This window comes from Oncorhynchus gorbuscha, linkage group LG02 (assembly GCF_021184085.1).
Source record: "Oncorhynchus gorbuscha isolate QuinsamMale2020 ecotype Even-year linkage group LG02, OgorEven_v1.0, whole genome shotgun sequence".
Lineage (NCBI taxonomy): Eukaryota > Metazoa > Chordata > Actinopteri > Salmoniformes > Salmonidae > Oncorhynchus > Oncorhynchus gorbuscha.
This window is the reverse complement of record NC_060174.1, coordinates 9,240,612-9,246,611: the sequence shown is the minus strand read 5'-3', so window position 1 is coordinate 9,246,611 and position 6,000 is coordinate 9,240,612. Positions and strand designations below refer to the sequence as shown.

The 6,000-nt window shown below is 44.1% G+C and overlaps 1 protein-coding gene and 1 non-coding gene across 2 annotated transcripts in view; both read right to left on the bottom strand.

The window, feature by feature from the left end:
• LOC123996747 (neuromedin-U receptor 1-like) overlaps positions 1-6,000 on the bottom strand; it is a 708,675-nt gene that overhangs the window by 41,519 nt on the left and 661,156 nt on the right. The window lies entirely within an intron of this gene.
• On the bottom strand, positions 5,088-5,183 carry LOC124015838. The gene has a single exon (XR_006835232.1). It is a non-coding gene; the product is annotated as a small nucleolar RNA U13 (small nucleolar RNA).

The following is a 6,000-nucleotide window of genomic DNA, read 5'->3' as shown; positions in this document are numbered from 1 at the left end:
TCCAATTTTATTTGTCACATACACATGGTTAGCAGATGTTAATGCGAGTGTAGCGAAATGCTTGTGCTTCTAGTTTCGACAATGCAGTGATAACCAACAAGTAATCTAACTAACAATTCCAAAACTACTGTCTTATACACAGTGTAAGGGGATAAGGAAACATGTACATAAGGATATATGAGTGAGTGATGGTACAGAGCAGCATACAGTAGATGGTATCGAGTACAGTATATACATATGAGATGAGTGTAGACAAAGTAAACAAAGTGGCATAGTTAAAGTGGCTAGTGATACATGTGTTACATAAGGATGCAGTCGATGATGTAGAGTACAGTATATACATATGCATATGAGATGAATAATGTAGGGTAAGTAACATTATATAAGGTAGCATTGTTTAAAGTGGCTAGTGATATATTTACATCATTTCCCATCAATTCCCATTATTAAAATGGCTGGAGTTGGGTCAGTGTCAATGACAGTGTGTTGGCAGCAGCCACTCAGTGTTAGTGGTGGCTGTTTAACAGTCTGATGGCCTTGAGATAGAAGCTGTTTTTCAGTCTCTCGGTCCCAGCTTTGATGCACCTGTACTGACCTCGCCTTCTGGATGATAGCGGGGTGAACAGGCAGTGGTTCGGGTGGTTGATGTCCTTGATGATCTTTATGGCCTTCCTGTAACAACGGGTGGTGTAGGTGTCCTGGAGGGCAGGTAGTTTGCCCCGGTGATGCGTTGTGCAGTCCTCACTACCCTCTGGAGAGCCTTACGGTTGAGGGCGGAGCAGTTGCCGTACCAGGCGGTGATACAGCCCGCCAGGATGCTCTCGATTGTGCATCTGTAGAAGTTTTGTGAGTGCTTTTGGTGACAAGCCGAATTTCTTCAGCCTCCTGAGGTTGAATAGGCGCTGCTGCGCTTCTTCACGACGCTGTCAGTGTGAGTGGACCAATTCAGTTTGTCTGTGATGTGTATGCCGAGGAACTTAAAACTAGCTACCCTCTCCACTACTGTTCCATCGATGTGGATAGGGGGTGTTCCCTCTGCTGTTTCCTGAAGTCCACAATCATCTCCTTAGTTTTGTTGACGTTGAGTGTGAGGTTATTTTCCTGACACCACACTCCGAGGGCCCTCACCTCCTCCCTGTAGGCCGTCTCGTCGTTGTTGGTAATCAAGCCTACCACTGTTGTGTCGTCCGCAAACTTGATGATTGAGTTGGAGGCGTGCGTGGCCACGCAGTCGTGGGTGAACAGGGAGTACAGGAGAGGGCTCAGAACGCACCCTTGTGGGGCCCCCGTGTTGAGGATCAGCGGGGAGGAGATGTTGTTGCCTACCCTCACCACCTGGGGGCGGCCCCGTCAGGAAGTCCAGTACCCAGTTGCACAGGGCGGGGTCGAGACCCAGGGTCTCGAGCTTGATGACGAGCTTGGAGGGTACTATGGTGTTGAATGCCGAGCTGTAGTCGATGAACAGCATTCTCACATAGGTATTCCTCTTGTCCAGGTGGGTTAGGGCAGTGTGCAGTGTGGTTGAGATTGCATCGTCTGTGGACCTATTTGGGCGGTAAGCAAATTGGAGTGGGTCTAGGGTGTCAGGTAGGGTGGAGGTGATATGGTCCTTGACTAAGTCTCTCAAAGCACTTCATGATGACGGAAGTGAGTGCTACGGGGCGGTAGTCGTTAGCTCAGTTACCTTAGCTTTCTTGGGAACAGGAACAATGGTGGCCCTCTTGAAGCATGTGGGAACAGCAGACTGGTATAGGATTGATTGAATATGTCCGTAAACACACCGGCCAGCTGGTCTGCGCATGCTCTGGGGCGCGGCTGGGGATGCCGTCTGGGCCTGCAGCCTTGCGAGGGTTAACACGTTTAAATGTCTTACTCACCTCGGCTGCAGTGAAGGAGAGACCGCATGTTTCCGTTGCAGGCCGTGTCAGTGGCACTGTATTGTCCTCAAAGCGGGCAAAAAAGTTATTTAGTCTGCCTGGGAGCAAGACATCCTGGTCCGTGACTGGGCTGGGTTTCATCTTGTAGTCCGTGATTGACTGTAGACCCTGCCACATGCCTCTTGTGTCTGAGCCATTGAATTGAGATTCCACTTTGTCTCTGTACTGACGCTTAGCTTGTTTAATAGCCTTACGGAGGGAATAGCTGCACTGTTTGTATTCAGTCATGTTGCCAGACACCTTGCCCTGATTAAAAGCAGTGGTTCGCGCTTTCAGTTTCACGCGAATGCTGCCATCAATCCAGGGTTTCCGGTTAGGGAATGTTTTTATCGTTGCTATGGGAACGACATCTTCGACGCACGTTCTAATGAACTCGCACACCGAATCAGCGTATTCGTCAATATTCCCATCTGACGCAATACGAAACATGTCCCAGTCCGCGTGATGGAAGCAGTCTTGGAGTGTAGAGTCAGCTTGGTCTGACCAGCGTTGGACAGACCTCAGCGTGGGAGCCTCTTGTTTTAATTTCTGCCTGTAGGCAGGGATCAGCAAAATGGAGTCGTGGTCAGCTTTTCCGAAAGGGGGGCGGGGCAGGGCCTTATATGCGTCGCGGAAGTTAGAGTAACAATGATCCAAGGTTTTACCACCCCTGGTTGCGCAATCGATATGCTGATAAAATTTAGGGAGTCTTGTTTTCAGATTGGCTTTGTTAAAATCCCCAGCTACAATGAATGCAGCCTCCGGATAAATGTTTTCCAGTTTGCAAAGAGTTAAATAAAGTTCGTTCAGAGCCATCGATGTGTCTGCTTGGGGGGGGATATATACGGCTGTGATTATAATCAAAGAGAATTCTCTTGGAAGATAATGCGGTCTACATTTGATTGTGAGGAATTCTAAATCAGGTGAACAGAAGGAGTTGAGTTCCTGTATGTTTCCTTCATCACACCATGTCCCGTTAGTCATGAGGCATACGCCCCCGCCACTCTTCTTACCAGATAGATGTTTGTTTCTGTCGGCGCGATGCGTGGAGAAACCCATTGGCTGCACCGCCCTGGATAGCGTTTTCCCAGTAAGCCATGTCTCCGTAAAGCAAAGAACGTTGCAGTCTCTGATGTCCCTCTGGAATGCCACCCTTGCTCGGATTTCATCAACCTTGTTGTCGAGAGACTGGACATTGGCAAGAAGAATACTGGGAAGTGGTGCGCGATGTGCCCTTTTTCGGAGTCTGACCAGAACACCGCCGCGTTTCCCTCTTTTTCGGAGTCGTTTCCTTGGGTCGCTGCATGCGATCCATTCCGTTGTCCTGTTTGTAAGGCAGAACACAGGATCCGCGGGGCGGAAAACATCTTCTTGGTCGTACTGATGGTGAGTTGACGCTGATCTTATATTCAGTAGTTCTTCTCGACTGTATGTAATGAAACCTAAGATGACCTGGGGTACTAATGTAAGAAATAACACGTAAAAAAACAAAAAACTGCATAGTTTCCTAGGAACTCGAAGCGAGGCGGCCATCTCAGTCGGCGCCGGAAGTTTGCCTGGTTCCTCTCCACACAACATAGAATGCCCACCCAGCTCACGTCCTGACCAATACTAAAACAAGGAAAACACAAAAGAACTACGGTCAGAACGTGACAAAACCTCAAAGCAATGCATTACTATTGGACCATGCACACATCTTACAGAGACAAGCATTCCTTTTCAGCCAGCAGACCATGCTAATTTTAGAAAACTTTTCCAGCCTCATCTTCAGCTCAGTTTACTTGAAAACAAATGACCTGTACATCATGAAAGGAAATTTATGAACAAATGACTGCCTCCCTATATCACATAAACAACTAAAAGGTTTCATGTCCATGACAAAGAAATGAAAATCTATTTTTTGGTCACAAACTAATATGCAATTATGAGAATCCATTTTTTTTCACAAGCTGATGTGCATAAGGCCCATGAAAGTAAACTTTTCAGGAAATGAGGTAGGTTAGAAATCAAAGAACAATAACCAACAATTTCAGGAAGAACCCCGCTTCAAACTGCTAAGCAGATGTATTAACTTCAGTAATACTGGACTGCCAAAACCAACATATTAGTTCCCTTATCTGTTCACTCTCCCACTCAGAGGCACTTTGTGTCTAACTCCTTTGTGCTCCTCTCCACAATCGAGTCATTAGCGTTCATATTATATGGGCCTCCTTTGGAGTTAAAATATTGTTTACATATAATTGATAGTCTGATGAAAGGAGGCCAGTCAAATTAAACCCCAAGGATCACCTCGAATTGACAGGCCCCAAGCTTTATCCCTCAATGATAAATAGTATGTCCCCTTTCACAGCAGATAAGCTCAGCTAGCAAGGGACATTGGACATTTCAGACTTGAAGTGCATCCAAAGGCAATTGTGAAACATGCATTCAGTATTCATAAAGGGTATCAGAGTAGCAGTGCTGATCTAGGATCAGGTTCTCCCTGTCTATTCATTACAATCAAAAAAGCAAAACTAATCCTAGATTAGCACTCCTACTCTGAGATACTTTGTAAGTACAGGCCCTGTAGTACAGAAAATCATAAAAACACTGGTCTTACACAATGTGTCAAACTCATTCCACGGAGGGCCAAGTGTCGGTGGGTTTTCGCTCCTCTCTTGTATATGATTGATGAATTAAGATCATTAATTTGTTTTAAAAAATCTCCCCTCACCTGGTTGTCTGGGTATTAATTGAAAGGAAAAACTAAAAACATTCCTGCAATAAAGTCTTTTGACAAATCAGATCTTTTCACATCAGCTCTTTTTCAGATAGGTCAAAATACCAATTAGTGAAATAAAGATCGGAATTGGGCTGCCTTTGTAAACGCAGCCGAAGAGCGTTGGAGTTTGGAAAAGCATTAGTACTTGAAATTAACATTCTGTCATTGATCACATGAAAATATATATTATTACTTTTACTCTGTTCAGGAGGAAATGTTTCCTGTAGGCTGGATGGGCTCATGAAGACATGTTGCTCTGATTTCACTATAGCTTTCACATGTTGAACGAACTGCTGCTGTTTTCGTAACCAGAACTCCACTGTAAAAGACTCCGCCTCAAAGGACTTTCCAAGTGAAATACAAAATTGAATGTGTTTTTCTTGTTTAACAAGTCATGATTCTGGTATCATAATCAGAAGGCTGATGTACATTGCGTAACAATAAGGATGTACATATCACACAACATCTGTGATTAACCCATTCATCATATCTATGAACCAAAGGATCGGAAACGTTATGCATCATGTCATTAATTCATTAGTTATGACCATAGGTCTTCAGCTAACGGTGTGTGCCAAAAACCTTTGAATGTATTGTAATGTGAATAAATCTACATCAAATAATAAACACTGAGGTACTGTAGAATATCAGAGTTCCATTTCAACATTGAATGTTTTGTATGGTAGAACATTCAGCACCAATGCATTGTGGGAAAGGTTAAACGCTTCATGGGTATTTTTCAAACAGGGCCACTTTTGAATGTTGTCAAGTGTTTTAGATAGAAATGTCATGAATAGAGCTGACGTGATTCCTTTCTTCACATGTTCTACATTGCATATTTCTATCTGAACGTTCCAAAAATTTGTGTCCTGCTGAACGTGCCCCAGGTTATGTTCTGTCGCGTACTCTTTCTTCACCCAGACATTTGCACCCGTTCACCCCTCATGCGTTTAAAAGCATCAGCAAAATAATGACTGGAGGGAGTTTGCTCCATTTCCTCACACCAGTTCATTGTTTTTGAATCCATGAGAGAAAGTTTATAAAATAGAATAACTTCACTACCTTGGCTGAGGTCGTCTGAGGCAACAACAACTATAAACATATGTTAATTTAGTGCCACTGCTGAGTCAAACGCACTCTACTCAAATATAATGTCCAAATTCACCTCTTTCAATTCCAAGTAATCTGTTAAATGAATTATAATATTTAACTGGTATGCATTATACATTTTCATGTTTCTATATTGAGTAAATGGAACAAGGGGAGAATCTGCAAATACCTAGGTGTCTGGCTGGACTGTAAACTCTCCTTCCAGACTCATAT